Here is a 21,300-nt window from a genome sequence, read left to right on the forward strand (position 1 = left end):
CCAAAAGGCTGCTGGATTTTTTTGTGGTAATGAGAGCTAAGCCTTCTCTCTCAGCTAATAATTAATTGTTTTCCCACAGCTTTTGAAAATTTGGAAACTGTGACAGTCTTATGACTGTTCTGAATCATGCTGACTGTGCTAAGATGACAAAATAATAATGCTAACCTGCTTATCCATGACTGAGTTACTCATTAAAGGCTATTAACAAAGATGATGGGGTCTGCATAAGGAGTATACAAATAATGGTAGTTTTCTTCTCCTCCCTTCCCTACTTTCCTGAGAGAACTGAAGTTTGAGAGTAGAAGGTAAGTGTCAATGCAAGGATAAAGGCATGAGTGTGTGGCGGTTGTTTTGGTGTGTGTATGTATATAAGTGTATACATCTGGAGTTTTTTGTTTATTTTTACCCAGTACTCTCTATGTCTGTCTATTTTAGGCATGCCCTTAGGTGGGAACAAGGTGATTATCTTGGATCAGTAGAAGTTTCTACCTAAGGTAAAAGCTGTATCAAATACACCCAGGGGAAAGGCAGATGAGTAGGAGGCTCAATGCTGCTCTTTAATTATTGCTTCAAGAAGGTGATACTACTTTGGTATTTTCTGTGACCTTAGGTTTCTAGTATGTGACAACCTTACCCCTTTGGTGCATTGAGAAATTCATAATTCACAGGGGCATGATGGCAACTGATACTTATAACTAGGTTAGAACAAAGACTGCCAAAAGGTTAGGCCTGCATTAGTGCAGTTCCTGCTTGAATCCCACATTCACAAACCCCTATTGCTTAACTGTGGTATTTAGGTCAGGTCTGCAGCTTAGCAAAGAAGTCTCAGGTTAACTAATTCTTCTCCTTGTCAAAGTGGTGAGGTGGTGAATCATCTGCCCAGCTGCAATCCTTACCTATGCAGAGAGGTATAAAGAAAGTGCTTTGTAATGAGTCCTTCAAAACTGCATGTGCTGCCTCTGTACCTACAATTTCGAGCTGAACGTGTGATGCCTTTTATAATCCTGCCTTTGAAATGTTCTCAAGCACAAGGAGAAAAACAGAAGCTGCAGAATCTTCCAAAATGTCTGTATGGTGGGACTCTGCTATTTCTGCTCAGTCTGTACTGTTCTATCCCTACAGGCTCTACCAACAGGCTACTTTGAGAGACTTCCTTCTTCCCTTTCCCTCTTACTCCAACGATAAAATGCTGAGGACTGAAAAAAAGAGTCTCTTTCGTAGTGTAGAAATTAACTTTGCATAGCTTTGTCATGTCAGGACCAGGCATATTCTCTTTTCCAAAGGATGTAACTTGCTAAATCAGATAACCTGTAGATAAAGGTCATGTCCCCAATGCAAAGCACACCTTGATAAAGCTTTCAGGTGCCTGGCACACTAAAGCAAGAAATTCTATTACACATAATAAACATTTCCTCACCACATCTCTGACACCCCCAGCAGAATGCTTGAAGACAGATTATAAGTTGTTGTGTTTTTTTTTTTATATATATAAGCTTTCTGTAATTAATGTTCAATTTTAATTCAAGGTCTACTTACTGGCAGCAGATTTCAATGGTATCAATAATCGTTTAAAGACTTTACTTTAATTTTACCTCATAATCTCATTTAAGAAAATTCAGCAGTCATTAGATATGTTGCTATACTACAACAACTTTTTAAACCTGAATTTGGATGCAAATTTTTAACATATATGTTTAATATATACATTTTTTAGAAATCTAAGGAGGAATGAATGTTAGGGTTTTTTTGTTTGTTTTGTTTTGTTCTTTAGCAGAATCATCTAGGTGTGACCTAATGCAGAAAAGGTATACAGGCTTCTTTAACCATCCTAAATCAGTTGAGTAAGAGGAATTTGCATCAGAGAAATCAGAGGAAGTCACGTGACATTGTAGGTATGGATATTTTTTCAGTGCAGTGGGAAGAGACAATAACAGAGACAGCCAAACCAGTTCAGTACTTTTCACTGCTGGTCAGCTTTTTCAAACACATAGTTTCATCACCAAGAACAGCTGTTAGATTTGAAGAGACCATGAACTTTCATGCTGATAAGTCTAAGAGTAAGAATCAATACGTATTTCATAGAACCACCTGTGCTGTAAGAGACCACTTTCAAGATGATCGAGTCCAGCCGTGAACCTGATTTGTGATCACAGTCATTAGGTTATGTTCTTCCCCACACTTGTCAGTGTAATGGCCATGTTGTATGAAAGTCTTGCCTCCCAGCATCGTATCAAAAGACTGCCCGTGTATTAATGACATGACGATGAATGCAAAAGTCATCCTCTGAATATCAGTGAATTATTATTTTTCACCTCTGCAGGTGACTTGTAGAAAGCCCAAATCAGTTTCCAGTGGAGGAAAATCATCAGCTTTTTTAACACTGGTGATTATTATGGGATTATTCTGGAATATTTTTCCCTAGTGACGTCCTTAAATTTCTCAAAGTACATGATTCATATTTAGCTACTTAAACACATCATTTCAATTATGCTTTATTAACTGAAACACAAATCTAAAACTTGTTTACTCCATGTGGTTTTGACTCGTGCATTGTGACATAATTTACCTGCCTCTTATCCTGGGGAGTGCCTATGTATGTTAATAATGAACCATTATATTCCTGAGGTCATATCTTTGTTTTTCCATCTCTCTGCAAAACTAACCAAATTATTCCAGTGCAAAGTACCTCACTACTATGCAATGCTTTCTGGGTAAGCATGTGGTATTTTTAAGGTAAAGGTCAGCATTTAACAGTTTTATGGAACTAATATAAGTGAGTTTATTTGAAAAGAATGTCAGATTTTTTTTTAAATGTGCTCTGACTGCATGTATAACTTGCTAGGAATGACTGACACGTTTCACCCAGAGTTGGGAAAAAAATATACTTTATTACTGAGGTATTTTATCTCTGAAAGAAATTGCTGATTTAAAGTTTTTTTTTTTTCCTTTTTTGTGGTTGAACAATGAAATAGAATTGACAGAAATAATCAGAAAAGATGAATAAATGATCCCTGTATATTGTATTTCCCCAGAATTGGAATATATTCTCCTCTGAAGTTATAACAAAATGATCCACTGAAATACCATAAACAGTATAATCTTCTCTGGAGGAAAAAAAAAAAAAAAAAAAGAAAGAAAAAAAGAAAAAAAAAAAGAGAAAAAAAAAGAAGGCTTGCAGAAGGAATAAATCCCTACTCCGTTTTCCTAACAAAGAGATATGAGTTTTCCTAAATGAGTGTATTTTCTAGATAAATTGACACATTGTAGGCAAAATGAGGATGAATAGCAGAAGAGTCCTGTCATTTTGAAAATGTAGTTTGTCTTACTGACTCTTGAAAACTCATGGAGTGAATGAGATACTCTAGAAATCCACAGTAACCTTCTATAAATGAGTAGTGTGTCTGAACTGTATCACTTTAGCAATATAAATGATCCATAATTCGAATGTTTTAAGTGGCTGACGATAGTTTGCGGCTATAATGATCATTAGTTTAACAGCATCTAAAGGGTTGTTGTTGTCTTAAGTTACTGGAATTTGTGGCACATAAGACGGTCCATATGCATGTAAATCTACCTCAGTGCTACAACAAACCCAGGGAAAACTCACATCATGGACTGTCGCATTGTCCAGTTCTATTTCTGATGTCCCTTGCATTGGTTGTTAAACCTATCTCGTGTATCTCTCATAATAGTGTCTCAGTTGTGAAATTTAATTTTTGCTGTATTCTTAAAAAATAATCATCATTCCTTTCAAAAACACAAAATCTTTGACATGTCAGCATTTCATTTTCATAGGGCTATGAGGTGGCAATTCCTCCTTTCTGAATGTCAACTTTTAAATCTCTGGGGATCTATTGTAATTTCTCCTTTTCTTCCCTGCTTACCTTTTCCTTATCAAAAGCTCTTTCTTAGACCTGGTACAATCTTTGATTTAAATCCTGACCTCATGCAAGAAATCTTTCTGAAGGCTTCCAGGCTGTGGACACCAACAAAGTGATTTAGAATTTGCTTTTGATTTCATCTCAAAGTTCAGTGCTGGAGCCAGGAGGATTTCTTAGACCCAGATCCCAAAATATTCTATCCCTTTACCTAGGCTTTTATCAGCTGTTAGCATGATTTTTGAGCAGATACAGCTAGGCTGAACTTCACAAATTGAAGACAGAGAATAATAAATAATACACATGGCAATAAATTCAGGCCTGTATTTATTTTGCAGTTAACCATTGTTTATTTCTGAGTCTCTGTTCTTACTCTTTTATTTACACAGGCAACAGACATGACACTTCAATTTTATTTGAAATTGTTTGTACTAAAGCTGGCCAATAATTTGCCCATTGTGAGCAATGCAGCAGCACAACTTATTGAAGTAATTGCTAATGATATTTTAGACTGTAAATCTTCATGTCAAACTGCACATTTTGAGGGATGAATAAACAAATACTGGAATACATGTGCTCTGAATATCAAGTTTAAGAAAGCCAGCCTTCAGTGATGAGCTGTGAGAAATCGTTAAGGGTAACATCATTCTTTTTTCAGGGTGTAGTAGAAATTATATTTCCTTTCAGGTTTAGTTCTTTTTACATAATAATAAATGAATGAAGATATGCTCAGAAGTTCATATTTCTATCTTCTAACATGTTTGAGAGACACAAAGAACAACTTAACTCAAAAGCTAAATTGTCCTTACTGATACTTGACTAAACGTTTCCAAAAAGAATTATTCAATTGTTTTGAGTGGGCCATCAAAACATAAGAAGCTTTACAGCTTTCACCCTCCTACTCAGAAACTGTCCAAACTCCCTGTGACAGCTGCTATTATATGGAAAAGTGATATCAGAACAACTACATTAGTTAAGCTGTTTCTCTTACGAGTTTGAAACAATACAGTGTGGGAGGACTAGGCTGCCCATGAGGCAGATACAGCTGCTCTGAGGTTGTAGAGTTCACTGGGCTGATTCTGGTGATTTGTGAGAACACACTGTAGGAAGTGCTTGCTTTCTTTGACATGCTCTTTTGTACATCCCAGTGGTCTTTTGAGGATAGCAATGTTAGCAAAAAAATAATAATTCATTTATCTTAAGAAGCTTCTACAAGATAACCTGTCCTGATACAATGCTTCAAAGATATGTTCTAAACAACAGTTTTATCTTATCACTTCCCGAGGGGAAAAAAATAAGAAAAAAAAGTGTGTAAAATCCTCAGCTGTTTCTCATGCATCTAAACAGGCTTTATCTTTTCCCCTGTCAGTTTACAAGTCTTATCCTTATTGCCTTACTGCAGGTGATGTGCATTGATTTACATCAACTTTTTATTGGAATCCCTTATCAATCTGTTTTGAATCTGAGCAAATCTTACCTTGTAAACTGTATTGAGCTCCTGTTTGCACCATACTGCAATTACAAAACCATTTACAAATCTTTATTTGCCACTGGAAGAAAAAAAAGGCAGGCTTGACTTTACTCCACTTGTCTTAAAACTGCATGGAGAGTTTTGAAGATGATCTTTTCTGAGAGTGTTTATCAGTGGTGTAGATAATGGTGATTTGATCTCACACAGAATGAAGCCAAAAGCACAAATTCCAGAAGAGTCATTGCAGAGCTATGACACAGAGGGGCGGATAGGTTGGCTGGACTGGGCCTTTGTTAGCCCACAGCTAATTGCGCCCCATGACCTGGAAGACCCTCAGGAGAAGATGCAGGACTCAGTGGTGCTATGTAGGCCCCAGGCTGTGCAGGCATTGGGTGCCTCCATGTCCGAGCCTGCAAAGAAGCAGACATCAGCAGCTACATGTTGTGCTGAAATGACAGCACAGTTGTGCTTTTCCCAGCATGAAGTGACAGAGTCATTCCCAACAGTGCTGCTGGTGGGTGGATGCAGTTGGCCAACCATGAAGTGACAGAGTCATTCCCAACAGTGCTGCTGGTGGGTGGATGCAGTTGGGCAACCAAAGAGTAAACACAGGTGGAGGGGACAATTTCTGTCCTTTTGGCCGGAGGTTGGTAGTGTATGTGAGTGCACAGTGAGGGTGCAGGTGAGGAGTTATTTGTGGTAAATGGGTTAATGCCTTGTTCTTGAGCAGCTGTCTCACCTGTAGAAGTATCAGTTCCTGCTTTTCTCTAGCGGTCTCTGTGAAGGAAGTCAGTGTGAAGGACACAAAGCAGAATGCAGCAAGTTACTGCAACTCTGCTACTACATCAACAGTGTTTGTGGTCCTGATGGTGTTTGTGAGCCTTCATGAGTTGGAATGTTAGATGGGGCAGAGGAAATAAATTCCTCAATAAAAATTAGTGACTTGGGCTTCTTCTGAGAAGCTGCCTCCTCATCAGATATAAAATATGCTCCTTTATAGTATGTGCATGGTGGAGATAATACTTCTGATGGATTCCACCTGGAGTTATCTCTCTCAAAGCACACTAATAAAGTTGAGTACTTGCTCAGGTGAATAAATACCTTGTGACTTATTTTAGTTCACACATTAGTTCTCCTATTTGCTTCAGGTATTTTTCCAATTATTAGGAAAGGGAGGATCTCTACAGCTGTATGTCAACAAATGACTGTATGGAGAAACAAATGGTGTGAACTAGGCACTTCGATGTCTTTGCTGGTACTTTTCTGCTTAGCAATATTCAAGAGGCTTCCATATTAGAGATGGAGGATGGGCTCAGTGTGTTTGTGTGTAGGAAAACGTTAATTTCCCCCACAGCATTTTATTTACCTTGTCCTTTTTCTCTTCTGTTTCCCAATATCATTATAAAACATGCTTTTATGTGTGTGTGTTACAAATTGTGCGCATTGCTAATCTTGCATTTAAACCAAAAATTTCATAGCCCCCTGCATATGCCCAGTTAGTCAAAACCTAGAAGCAGTTCAAGTATATGGAGCCTACTACAGGGATAGTTAGTTCATGACTACAGTATGAGACTCTGGAAAACCAGCTGCAAAGTTAAGAAGAGAGTCTGTAATAAGCTCTTCTTTCCAAAGGGCAGGTAAATGTAGTTTTTCTCTCCAAAATACTTTGTATATTTTGTATATTTGTTATAGAACTTTTTTGGACCTATACCAAGCATCCATCCACATCCTCATTTCTGCCACCGAATTCATGCTTATGTCTCATTACTCTGTATAAAATGCAATATTTCATTTCGTTACGACCGAGTACAATCGCAGTTGCACTCTTCCACCACGGCCAAATGCCACCTAGTGATTAAAGCAGGGATTGCACGTAATCACAATTTTGTGGAACATGGAAGAAACTCTGGCTAGAACAATTCGTAAAGACATCAAATGTATCATTGTGATTTGAGAATTCTGTTATTTTCTCATTCAGTGTTGACAATTGTTTATATACACAGTATGCATAGTGAGCATTTTTCAGGCTATCCAGCTGGCTAGCATGTTACGTCTGCTTTAGTCCTTCCACAAGTCACATTTTGCCACTCCTGAATAGCCACACCAAATACTTTCATGAGAGATCATGGCATTTCTCTTGGTACATTTCTTGGTTATTTTTTGTGTTTTAAAAATACTCGCTTTTTTCTAATGTTGTGCAACTGGTTTGCAGAATGCAGAACCTGTTCTACAGAGATGAATTTCTTTGCTTTCTCTGGTATGATTTCATACCAACAACTCTCCTTGCACAGGCTACCACACCATTAAGCTCTGCATGTTCATAGCTGGTTATCTACTGCCTGATGGTACTCAGAGGCTAGGATTATCTCCCACAGGGCTTACTCCATGGTTATGGCATCTGCCTTCATGGAGAGCAGTATGGGAGCTTACCAGGCCCGCAAGCTGCTGAACCGCCTCTGGGAGCAGTGCCCATCAGCATGCCATGTTGATGAGGCAGATAATGTAGCTTTTCCTCCCATATGTAGCCTCCTATGACACTTTACTGGTCATGACTTAATGCTTGCCTTGACCTAGCCTGAAATACAAATTTAATGTGCTCTTCATGACTGATGCAACACTAGCAAATCCAGTGCCTCTCCAGGCATAAAATATTATCCTTAACCTTGGCTTTGCATGAGATTTGTTTATGTGAACTGTACCTAGTTACACTTGCATCTTTGCTTGCTTGGCTGCTCTCAATGCATCACAGTTCCTGATGTAATTTCCTGTCTCTCTGCACTCATTTCTCTTGTGCTGACCCATAGAAATTTGTCAAGAAAGGGAATTATTCATCCACTTTTGTATGAAATTGAGCTCTGAATGGTAAAGATCACAAACAAAAATAATAGCTTCTGAAAATAACCCAATACTCAGAACGCAACAGAAGGTCTCCAGACACAAAAGAGTGCCTGACCTGAAAGTCATAAACTCCTCAGTCAAAGAAAACATGGCTTTCAAGAGAAAAATACATGATTGTTCAAGATTTTTTTTTTTTATATTTACACAATTATATTCACATGGAAAAAAAACCAAACAATAAAAAACAGACTGTTGTGACTAAATTTTTCTTACGCAATACTCTCTAGTGTCAGTGGAGTTTCAGGAGGAAATGTTTTGGCCTTTCATTTCAATGATGTGAATGCACTGGAGCAGAAACAGAAAATTTGTTAAAGCTGACCAGTATAGTGCATGTGTATTTACCTGTTCTTTGCCAACTTTTTTGTTGTTGTTCTTGTTGTTGTGAGGACATCTGTGCACTAGACTGAAAGGCCATTTTGATTAAAACTGCTGGAATGCAGGTATACCCTTAAACAATTCAGTAAAAACCTTAAGAAGGAAAAACAATCCTTTTGAAAGGACTCAATCGTCATTTATAAGGGAGCTGATCTCACCCAATAGATTTGTAAGCTGATAATTAGCCAGAAACAGGAAGGTCCATCATTCGGTAATTTGATGAATAAAGGCTGCCAACCAAGATCTCTTGGCACGGCACATCAACCTGCAGAGCTTACTACAGATGGCATGACAGTGCCTGACCATCTGATTAAGTCAGGAGGTGATGATGAAAAAGCAGTATGAGCTCCAGACAATATTTTCTAATTCTTCAAAAGCTTCAGAAATGAAGGGTAGAATCTCCATATCCTCCACCATGAATTTCAGGAGAGGGAGAGAAACTCGGTCCCAGGCCAGTGCTGGAAGCAAAACACAGTATAAAACAACAAAATTGCATATGTATTATTTAACGCCATTACTGGAGAGGATGAAGTGGTGAGGAAAAAAGCTACTATAAGAGGATGAAGTGGAATCCCAGAGCATTTATAATATCCATTTTCCCCGTGGCACAAACTGGCGCACATACAGCTAGCTGTTATTTCTTGCAATTTGTACAATTCAAAGCTGTTTTTCACCCCTTCTTAAAAGGCCTACCCAGCGGTCTTTACTCAAAGGAAAACTGTAAATGATAGCTACTGCATGTTGGATCTCCATTCACCCAATAATACACAGACGAGCTGTGTGTTGAAAATCGCAGTTCTCCATGTCCGTGTAGCAGTGCTGTGGGCACTGCAGATGCTACGGCTTTATGGAGTTACAAGGTACCACATGCATGCATAAACACCAATTGGATAGAAATAAATAGTGATAAAGAAGCACATCTTTTCTCTCTCCAAACAAAGCCACACCAAACCATGTTCTGGGCTTCATTCAGCCATTTACCTCAGGGTGAACACTGGCTCTTAACCCAAGATGAATTGCTGTGAGCTTATTCCAAGCAAGACAGTAAAATGACCAAAATCAGCCACTCTGGCCATAGGCAAAGACAGCTGGCAAGCAGCTGACTGCATCAGTTTGGAAAAGCAAAGGTATCTATGTGGCTTCCAGGGCCAGCTTCTCCTTCTTGGAAGGAGGCAGTGAGGGGGTTTCTCTGTTATTCAGAAACCTCACCCAGCAGTAAAATGGAGGCGTGGGTTTTTAGGAGGCAGACACCCCGTGCTATGAAAAAACCCAGCCCAGTCAACTCTCCAGCACATCTCGCAACAAGAGGATTGTGATGTATCACATATAACATACCATATATGCCTTTTCCTGACAGACCATGAGGAAGATAGATAGATGTAGAATATCCTGAGTTAGAAAGGACATACAAGGATCATCAGGTTCAACTCCAGTGTTTTCCAAACCAGGAAAAATAATACTCAAAGGATGGACCACTTCACAGGAGCTGACAGCTGCTGAAGGACATGAGAAATATGTCAAAAATGCTTTTTTTTTCAGTTCTCAGGATTAACACCAGTGAAAAATGGAGGATAGCTCTTGTAGATGTTGCTGGTGAAAGGTAAGAATGATGTCTGTTGTTCATGTTCCATGGAGTTTCCTAAGAGGGCGTTGTGAGCAAAATGTTGACCTGCTGAATACCATAACAATCTGTAAATATTAATCTCTTATGAGTTTTCTTTTTCTTTCATTTGGAAAGTGTATATCAAGAAAAGCCTTTTTTGTTGTTGTTTGTTTTTGTTTTTTTAGATTTATTTCAAGGTAATTGAGACTAATGTTTCAGTGAATAGAAAAAATACTTCTTGTTCCCCTGCTGCCAGCACATATGGGACACACATGACTGCTGCAGTGACACCATCTGTTCTGAATTAAATTTAATGTGTGTTTCATACATGCAGAAAGAAACGAAGCACTGACTACATTATTTGGCAGAGCTCATGAGCCGTCTCTTTAGCTATGCTTTAAGATATTTTTGGGCATTAGAGATAGCTTAATTATAAAGGTTAGGAGTAGTTCCACAGGCAGGATTAACACGAATTTTGAACTTAAATATAAGATTCTTTTTCTTAGTATGTGCCTTTCCCAAATGACACCAATTGCATTTTCTAAGGCTTTACAAATTAAACACACTGATTAGAAATTAAAATTAATTCATATTAGTATGCCAGAGCTCATAACATCCAATGTACAAATTCTTTTTGGTGCCCTTTATCTCCCTGGCAGAAGCACATGGAGCTACATCTTTTGCTTTCTAAAAAGCAGCAACATTATGGAAGTGCTCCATCTTCCACCTCTCCAACGATCCCATTTTAGTCAGAAAACAGGAAGGCTGTGAGCTACACAAGCACTGCCACATTACCTGATCTCTTATATACCAAATCAGTGCTCTGTAGGGGGGATTGCAAAGTATGGTGCCATTTGTCAGCACAATGCAGAGGCTATAAGAAGTTTAGGAGGAACGTCAGGAGGAATTTTTTCACTCAGAGGGTGGAGACACACTGGAACAGGTTGCCCAAGGAGGTTGTGGATGCCCCATCCCCGGAGGCATTCAAGGCCAGGCTGGATGTGGCACTGGGCAGCCTTGTGTAGTGGCTGGCAACCCTACCCATGACAAGGGGGTTGAAACTAGGTGATCCTTGAGGTCCTTTTCAACCCAGGACAATCTAAGATTCTAAGATTCTAGGATTCCAATACACACCAAACCTGCAGAAGCCTTCTGGGGGCAGCATTTTCCTGTGTTGCGTATCCTTTGGAAGGAGCAATAGTTACTTGCAAGTGTAACAATGGAGATGGTGGTTAACCTGTTTCCTCAAACATCTGTTTCCTCTCCCAGCAGAGGTGAGACCGTACAGCTCCAAACATTGGCTGTTTCCAGGAGCACATCTCTGCTGCCATTTCTGAGTCATGATTATAGAAAACCTCTGTAAGAGCTTGGATGTACCACCAGCACTTGACGTGCAGCAGATAAACTTGCATAAGAAAGACCTGGTAATGTCGATAGTGATGACAGCAAATCAACCTTCCATGTCGGCATAGGGCTGAAACCAAAGATAAATCTACAAGAAGAGACTTCTATGTTGATGCCACCTCTGCATCACCTTGGGGCCTTTCCTTGCTCCCCAGGAGCCTCAGCAATTATTCCTAGCACAAGGAATTAAAGGTTGACTCTTCTAAAAGAAAGAACAGATTTTCATTGGAAGGTAATTTTCAAATGTAGAAATAATAAGGATAAAAATGAGTGTTGATCAGAAACATTATTTTGAAAATCTTAAGATACTTGCTGTATCTCCTCCCAGGGAAAAGAAAAAGAGGAAGAAAAATGTGACTACAGATGTACCGGTTGTATTCAGGAGAAGTGAGGCTTAGCAGAAGCTGCTTGGCAGGAATGGTGCTATAAAACCCCACATGGTCATGAGTTGCTCCCGGAAACCAGGCAGCTGTCTATCCAGGTAGTCTTGTGGCTCCTGCTCCTTTAGCACTAATTTGAAATGCATATAATGGTTATTTATTTTTAATGTTTTCCCCTCAAGGTGTCACTGCAGGGTAGACTTTAGGCTATTTACAAACCTCAGCTGTATATTTTCATTCCTAAAAGCATTTGGCTTTCTTTGAAATGCAACCTCAGCTACAAACACTTTGAGTAAACACCACACGGATGGGAAGTAATGCAGCATCTCCGTAATGGCAGTCTAACTTAAATTACTCTTCTTTGGTTTTCCTTTTATTTATCTTTGCGTAACTCACCTGGGGAGAGGTGTGAATGGCTAAGGCATCAGGTTTAAGCCCATTCAGAAGCAGCTGTCTTGCTGGTACCAGAAAAATACAGATTTGGGATACCATCTGTCATTCCCACCTCTGAAGTAAGGCTTCTAACTGCACTAGCGTCCCATTGAAAGACCTTTCTGGAAATCCTGTAGTTTTCTGTGCAAGTCTTGAATCCAAGAGACTGTTAGCACTTCCTGACACTTTACCTGGCATCTTAGGTGTTGAAAGGCATACAAAACAACACAGGCCTACTTAAAGTGCCTGCTAAATAGGAATCAGAAAGGATTCTTTTTATTATTTGTTCTAAAATGGTGCAACTGTAATACCTGAAATTTGCCTACCTGCTGGGAGAAAAAAAAAGTTTGGTTTTTTTTTCCTGTTTTCTGTTGTTTAAAAATAACAATTCCTGAGATCTTGACTTTTATATACCTCAGAGTACTTTGAACATGTACCTTACTATCACATTTGGTAGCAGTTAGCTAATAAATTCAAGGTTCATAAACACAATGTTTTAGAATATCAAAAGTAAAAAATAACCAGTAGATATGCTAGGGTAATTTCTCCTGTTGTGACTCAGATTCAGCAGTATCACTCATCTACTTACGTATTAGTTGCAGAGATGAGTGAGATGATGTAAGCTTACTGTATAATCATAGAATCAGAGAATCAGAGAATAGAATCATTTAATTTCCTAAAATCATAGAAACACAGAATGGCCTGGGTTGAAAAGGACCTCAAGGATCACCTAGTTTCACCCCCCCTGCTATGTGCAGGGTTGCCAACCACCAGAGCAGGCTGCCCAGAGCCACATCCAGCTCTGGCCTTGAATGCCTCCAGGGATGGGGCATCCACAGCCTCCTTGGGCAACCTGTTCCAGTGTGTCACCACCCTCATTGTGAAAACCTTCCTCTTAATATCTAACCTAAACCTCCCCTGTCTCAGTTTAAAACCATTCCCCCTTGTCCTGTCACTATCCACCCATGTAAACAGCCGTTCCCCCTCCTGTTTATACTCTCCTTTCAAGTATTGGAAGGAAATAATGAAGTCTTCCCGGAGCCTTCTCTTCTCCAAGCTAAACAAGCCGAGTTCCCTCAACCTTTCCTCAGAGGAGAGGTGCTCCAGCCCTCTGATCACCTTAGTGGCCCTCCTCTGGACCCTCTCCAAGAGCTCCACGTCCTTCCTGTACTGCGGACCCCAGGCCTGGATGCAGTACTTCAGATGGGGCCTCACAAGAGCCAAGTAGAGGGGGACAATCACCTCCCTCTCCCTGTAGCCACCCCTTTTTTAATGTAGCCCAGAACACAGTTGGCCTTCCGGGCTGCATGTGCACACTGCTGGCTCATGTCCATCTTCTCATCTACCAGGACCCAAAGTCCTTCTCCACAGGGCTGCACTCAAGGAGATCTTCCCTCAGTTTGTATAAACACCTGGGACTACCCCGATCCAAGTGCAGCACCCCGCACTTGGCCTTATTGAACCTCATTAGGTTTTCATGGGCCCACTTCTCCAGCCTGTCCAGGTCACTCTGGATGGCTTCCCCTCCTTCCAATGTATTGACTGTACCGCTCAGCTTGGTGTCACCCACTAACTTGCTGAGGGTGCACTCGATGCCATCGTCTATGTCATTGATGAAGATGTTGAAGAGCACCGGTCCCAAGATCAACCCCTGAGGGACACCGCTTATGACCGGCTCCCACTCTGACACAGGACCATTAATCACAATGCTTTGGCTGTGTCCAGCCAGCCAATTCCTAATCCACTGAACAGTCCATCCTTCAAATCCACACCTCTCCAATTTAGAGAGAAGGATGTGGTAAGGGACCATGTCAAAGACTTTGTAGAAGTCCAGGTAGATGACATCCATCACCCTTCCCCTGTCCACTGAAGGAGTTAATACTTTGTATAGGCATGAAGGAAGATGGGTAAAGCCTAATAACATTTGGGTTGATATCTTCTTGTAATGCATCCAGCCACCAGTGGTGAGTGTCTTCTTCTCAGTGAGTGTCTTTTACAAACAATGCAAAAGTTGCAAGTAATTTACACTTGAAAATAATATTCACTTCAGTCTTAGCAGGTACAAGATCACGGTGGAGCTGATGAACTGTGGAGATCGGCTCATCTTAGCCTGGAGTTTTTCATGCATGTCAAGTGTAAATATGTCTTGCTGGGAGAAGATAGCTCGCCCTGATGGTCCTCATTCCACTTCTGTCTTGTAGAAATTTTGACTCCAGACTTCCTTGATTTTTTTTTAATTGTTTTCTTTTTTTATTTTTTTGCTGTCCCATCTGCTTAGCCAAGTATTTAATCAAACATCCTTAAGAAGGAAAACAAGAAATGAGGGTCAGCAAGGGGCTTCTACATTTCCTCTTCCCCCACCTTCATTTTGTCTTTTGCCCTCCATCTCTTTCTTGTGACGTTTTCCTGCTGCTGACAACAATGTACCAATATTGCCATTTTTGCTGTCTGCAGCAGAACATCAGAGCTACCTCTCAGAAAACAGATTGGGACAACGGTGGATACTATGAAGAGATCCTGAATTAAAGCATACCTGGCTGAAATATATAGCGAGATGCAATTAGGGGCCATTAAGCTGAGCATCTCTACTTGTGATGCAGTTGTGATGATGTTTTAAGTCAGCCTCTGCAGCATAATTAAATTCACTAACTAGATCAAGATGTTATAAGGGTGATAATTCAATCACTCAGAAGTTAGAAAATACCAGCATTTATGTTTTATCTGTGATCCAAAGTGTTTATTATGCAAGTCTCCTATTACTTTCTTTTAAATATATTTTAATATCCCCTTCATAAAACAAAGTCTAGATCCAAAAGCAGGGCTTGGAGGCTAGGTGTGGGGCTGAAATCCTCTTTGTGACTATCCTAGCTTATAAGGATATGTATGATTAGTGAGAACTTGCTCAAGCCCGTGAGTTCACAGCACTGTTAACACTCTGATACCTGAAAGGAAAGCCACCTTTCTGCTGCTTCACTCTTAAAATAACCTCATTTTTTTTTTCTGTAGAACTGGTCTATCTTGTTAAAAAAAAATCAGCTCCTGCCTTGTGATTTCTCTATTCATGGACCCTCACCTGGAATTTTCCCTCTGCCTTTGTCACAGAGCTATCTAGATCCATCTAGATCAATATGTGTCAGGGGGCAGCAGGCCTGCAGGCCCCCCCAGCCCAAAAAAATGGGAAGGAAAAAGGGGAAAGATAGGGAGGTGGGAGCTGGGCCCAAAAACAGAACAGTGGCAACGATCTGAGGAGGAAAGTTAATTTTACTAACTATGATATCGGAATGCAGGATAAAACAATATAATACAATATAATTGGAATTGAAGCTAATAAATCAAATAAAATGAGAGAGAGTGTCTGAAACCCAAAGCCTTACTTTGAATTGAAGGCGCACAGCTGGGGAGCACCCCCACACACTGCCAGGCAGCAAGAGAGAGAGAGAAATCCTGTGACTTCTTCCCGTGACTTAACATCCTCTCTGAACGTGAAGTCTTCTGGGACATGTAGTTCTTTTTTCTCTTCTGAGAACCAGGTATATGGAAAGTTGTCAGTCCACTGAACTGGAGTATTAACTCTTTAATTCCACATGCTTTACATAATGTTATGATGTGGAATACCGATAGCAAAATTATAAAAGCATCACAGCCTTTATGCACACTGACATCCTTCATTGCAAGTGGACTTCACAGCCATCATTTACCACCGGGATTTTGAGAAATTTTGTTGCTGCCTAACAAAAGGATAGAGATGAGGAGAGGACACCCCATGGTGTACAGAGCCTGGGGCCTGGGCTTGCCCAGTGTGGAAAGTGCAGAAGGGCATCCACCAGGATATCAAGACAGTGGCTATGTGCATGGTGTTCAGAAGAAAATAATTGCAGATTACTACTGCTGAATCCACAAAGGTTATGTCTACACAGCGATCTGAGATGTAATTGTTGCATATGTTGGCATATTCGAGCAGGCTTAACCTCACTAATTCAATTACAGTAGCAAGCTCAAGCAATTCAGTAACACTACAAGCTCAATCTCAGAAGCAACAACAGTGAAATTATAACCAAGGAGCCTTCATCTCTATGAAGTTACCTGGGCAGCCAAGGTCTCAGATGACTCAGACACCCTGAAGATATAATGTGCATTGTTGTCATCATACCTGTCAACAAAAGTAAAGCTATCTCATTTGTCTGGTACAGTCCATTCCTTGAATTTTGTCACAGATATAAGTAGCAGCATGCTTTAAGAGTATAATATATCTATTTGTCTGTCCCTGGCTATATCATAGTCACAAATCAAATGTGAGCATTGATAATCAATTAGACAAATTATGATTTAATTTCCTCAGGCACAGCTGTGCCCAACCTAAATAAGATACAACTATGTGAGAAACATGAGGATTCTGTATTATTACTTCATCAAGATCACTAGAGCTAACCAGAATGAGGTTATTCTCTCTGAATTAAAACAAAAATAAGTTAAAAATATTCACTTGCAAGTAGAAAAAATGTCCAAACCCATGAAAACTCAATATTTCCCTGGAGAGAAAATGTGCTGTATTTTTTTAAATAAATCCGTCTGAGTATCCTGCTCCTAGACAGCAGGGGTACAAAGTAAGGATGTTTTTTTCATTTCAGAAAATAGAGGCAGACCACTGAATTACTCAGACTCATTCAGCTCCTCAGCATTCATTAAGCTGCAAATGTTGAGGTTCAGAGAACTCAGCAGTCACCTTGTAGTCTAGGATGTATAATTGCTCTATCCAATTTTATTTGCCCTGCTTAATGCAGTATGTCAATTCATGACATATTGATTCAACTTATGGAAGTAATTTTTTTTTTCCAGTTCATTTAAATTATAGTTTAGACTGAACATGCTTGAAGATGTCTATAAATTATGTCGGCTTTCAATGAGACTACGTTCAAAAATACAATTCAAATAAAAAGTGCTAACCAATTTTGTTTAATTATTGATTTAAGCCTACCCTGTTTCTGGAAAATGTAATTACCAAAGTTGAATTTGGCCAGATCCACAGATGATTATATGGATTCAAGTATTAATAGAAGGAACTCTCCTAGATCAATGATGGAAATGTACTCTTCAGCAGTGGCTGCAAAGAAGTCCAGTAGTGATTCAGAGTATTTGTCCTTCTAACCATCCCCCAAAGGACAGAAAGCATCACACTTTCTGGACCCTTTCCAACATGGTATCTCATTGAAACACTGACTGGAGTGATGCTCTTCGAGTGAAGAAGGATCAATTTGGATTTCAAGCTGAAATGAATGTCTGCATATGCGCATGCTTATAAATACATTTTATACCTTCCCAGCTTCACTCTTCTCATCTTTTCCTATTCAGGACAGCATGAAATGAAACAGGAAAGGAAGGTTCTTCTAAGGAGGCTTTCACAGTACAGTCACTCCTGGAAGGTTCTCCACCAGCCTCAAACTTGTGAAGCAGAGGATGAAGTCCCAGACACTGGCATCAGAAAGTGAGGATAACAGTTTAAACTGTGATTATTTGAGTCATTATTTCTTGTTGTCCTAGAAGGAGGTGACTTCTGAGAACACCTGGGGATTCAGGTGTTTGACAAAATTTCTCCTATTGAGTTTCCTATCAGATGACTTTGCCACACCATCAGGTTAAAAAGTTGTAAACCAAAAGTTTCTATTGCGGCATTTATGTGCTACTAAAACATGAATTAATGTGTCTTTAATGAAAACTGTAGTACTCCTGGAGGTTAGATTTATTACTTCTAAAAGCTTTCATCACTGATCAAATAAAAATCTCTTGCTGATACATTCTTGTAGGAGAGCACTAAGTTTGCAGGAAGATTTGAAAAAGTATGTGCAGGATTCTGAAATGGTTTCAGGATAACATTGAACTCATGTTTTTGAATTATTGTAGAAATCACTGTGGTAGTCTTTGCTTCCATTACAAATCTTCAGCATTCTTTCTATCTAATGTGAAAATGGGAGGCTCTGAAAGGCTTTCTTTCCCAGGTAATTCAGGTATGTTGGAAGCACCCACTCCAATAGAAGCTGTTAGTTTTTCACTGGTTTGCATTGCTGAGCTATTAATGGGTTCAGAAGTGACTCAGGACAGGTGAGGAACCCAACTGTTCTCTTTGTGCTCGGCTTGCCCAGCCTTCACCAGACTCAGCAGAGAGCAGATCAGGAGTCTTTGGACGAGGATTTGAAGGTCGGCAAGGAGAATTAGAATGGAAGCAAATGTCAGGGCATGGGGATTATTTGCTGATAAAAGAAGATCTGTATTGATTTAGGACTGTTAAACAAAAGCAGCATCCCTTGCAAAGCCAAGAGGCTAAGTGTTTTCAGGGCTTCATATTTGAGATCTTTTCCCTTTGAAAACCGTAACACTGGGAAATAAATTTTTGTGAAGAGCTGAGATAAAGACGATGTGACTTCTGTGGGGATTTCCCTGCAATGAAAGGAAACCCAGGGTACTGTGCTGCTTGGTCCCAGGTCGGGGAAGAGGTCCCAGCTGGCCAGGAACTCGGGTTATGTCCCACTGTGTCCTCAGCCAAGAAGAAACAGCTTGAAGCCCATGTGGCACTCTGGGGTGAGCAGTACACACAGCATTAACATCCATCAGGACCCAATGACCTGTCAGTGCGGGTTTGGCAGCACCGCCTGAATCACCCCAGCATCTGCTGGGAGCGTGTAGGGACAGCTTGCCCCTACGCTTTCTCTTTTTCTGTTGTTTTCCTGTTAAGGTGAATTCTAAAGTCCCTTAAAAGTTTCCCACTGCAGAGACACACGGTGCAACCCACTATGTATTCAGGGGCCTCATACCTTTAGGAAAAGGCCAGGAATTGCTATCTGGGAGAAAAGGGATTCAGAGTTACAAGTTGATGACCGGGAAAAATTCCAGGTGAAAGAGTTTGTCTGACTAATATATGCAAGGCTGAGATTTACAAAAGCACTTAATAATTTGAGTGCCTCACTTCTTGTGAGAAATCTTTGAGGCCTTATGTTCAGAGAATAAGTGCTTGGAGTTTCCTGAAAATTATGTCTCTGTTAACATATTTCAAGTGGTGCATGAAGAAGTATTGAAAATCACAAGGCCAAGATGTTCTTTACCAACTTAAAATGGTCAGACAAAACATACTGTCATGCTGAGGCACAGCTCTTCAAGGATTTTGAACATTTTTTCTCTTTCTCTGAAAGAGAGATTAAATAACGATGTATCTGAAATCTTACACTGCACTTCAGTTGTGTCATGAAAGATGGAATTCCTATTTGATATTAATGGAGCAGGTGAAACGTGAAATGATATTTCTTTAATCTTTAATGAAATTTCTGGTTTTACCATTTAGCTCGTCTGTTCAGTGACACAGAAGAGCTAATAATATCACTGTTTTTGAAGGATTTATTCACTACAGGCAGCCTGATTTTCTGAATCTCTAGGAGGCTGCTTAGGTGCTCCAATGATGCATGAAAATAATAATAAAAAAAAAATCCCGTGTCCTTGAAGCCCAGTGAGTAGAGTTGGAAAGGTATAATTAAGAAAGAAAAAAAATCTTCCAATAAGCCACCACCCTGGAACAGCAACACAGTAGTTCAGGAAATAATAGTTCTCCAGGAATTAACAGGAGCAATGGCTTCTCAAGGAGCTTTATAACTTGGATAAACACCTATACACTCAACAGTAAAATGGTGAAGGATGCTCTCTGTGGCATACTGTCTTTTCACTGAACTACATCACTGATATGAAACTGAACAATTGTTTTTGTAAAATGCCACAAAATGAGAAAGGTTACTAATAAAACTGCAAAATATGGGAGGAGGAACTAAACTTTTCTCATGAGGGGTAGGACATATAAACTAGAAAATACTGTGCACCACTGAAAGTTTTCTTTCAGCTTGTTTGTTGATGCCTGCCTCTTTATTGCATCTTCATGTCCTGGTTCTTCTTCCATTAGGAAAAGCCTCTTGGCTGAAGAGCACAATGGTGGAGTAGAAGCAAGAGGACATCCTCTGGTCATGCGGGAAGCTCTCATGTCTACACAGCCTGAATCCTCACCATGAAAAGCTTTGAGGAGAAAGGGAGAGACTGGGGCAGAGAAAAATGGACACAGCCTCCCATGAGTACAGCAAATGCCTCCACAGACTCTTTCAAAGCTCCATATTCACTGATATACACTCAGCGTCCCTCTTTTGTATGACCTCTTGAAGTTATCCCCACTTTGATTTTCCGTGATCATAACCCAAACTTTTCCTTCTTTCTTTCTTTTTTTTTTTTTTTGTTGTTTTGTTTTGGTTTTGTTTTGTTTTTGGTTTCTTTGTGGAGTGAAAAGGAGGCTGACCTTCTTAAAACAGAGGAACATTTCAGAGTTATCCAACACATGAAATTATACTTCCAAAAATCAGAGATGTTCTCCAGTACTCATTAAAGCTAGCCAGAAATGGAACTAATATAAACCTTGGCCATTCTCCCAGCTGAGTGCCCTAATAATAGAAATGCCCCTCTGACTGAGTAGCTGATACTGGGGTTCTGCCAAGTCATTTCCATTAAAAAGAGCCATTGGTGACAGACGTCCAGTACAATATCATTGGTGGAGTCCTGCTTGTCTTTCTTAGTGCACCACTGGCATGAGCAAGAAAAAGTCCATTTTCCATGTCCTGTTTTCAGTTCTCTTTCTGTAATTAGCACTTTCCTGATGTCTCTGCTCTTCATGAGGTCTCTCCAAAGCCTGCTTCTCTTTACTTTCTGGTTATGGTATGTGCACAAACGCTACAAATAAATTCACCCTCTCACCCTTGCAGCAGCTTGTAGAAAGCCTTCCAAGCCAATGTAACTGAGTTGGGGAGCAGTGCTGTGTGCAACCCATTGCTGGTGGGTCAA

At 40.0% G+C, this 21,300-nt stretch overlaps 1 long non-coding RNA gene across 1 annotated transcript; it reads left to right on the forward strand.

Moving 5' to 3' along the window:
- Positions 1-268: 268 nt before the first annotated feature.
- LOC107049608 lies at positions 269-21,004 on the forward strand. The gene is made up of 4 exons (XR_006932282.1): positions 269-305; positions 436-458; positions 17,791-17,923; positions 20,378-21,004. It is a non-coding gene; the product is annotated as an uncharacterized LOC107049608 (long non-coding RNA).
- Positions 21,005-21,300: the final 296 nt, after the last annotated feature.

This window comes from Gallus gallus, chromosome 1 (assembly GCF_016699485.2).
Source record: "Gallus gallus isolate bGalGal1 chromosome 1, bGalGal1.mat.broiler.GRCg7b, whole genome shotgun sequence".
NCBI lineage: Eukaryota > Metazoa > Chordata > Aves > Galliformes > Phasianidae > Gallus > Gallus gallus.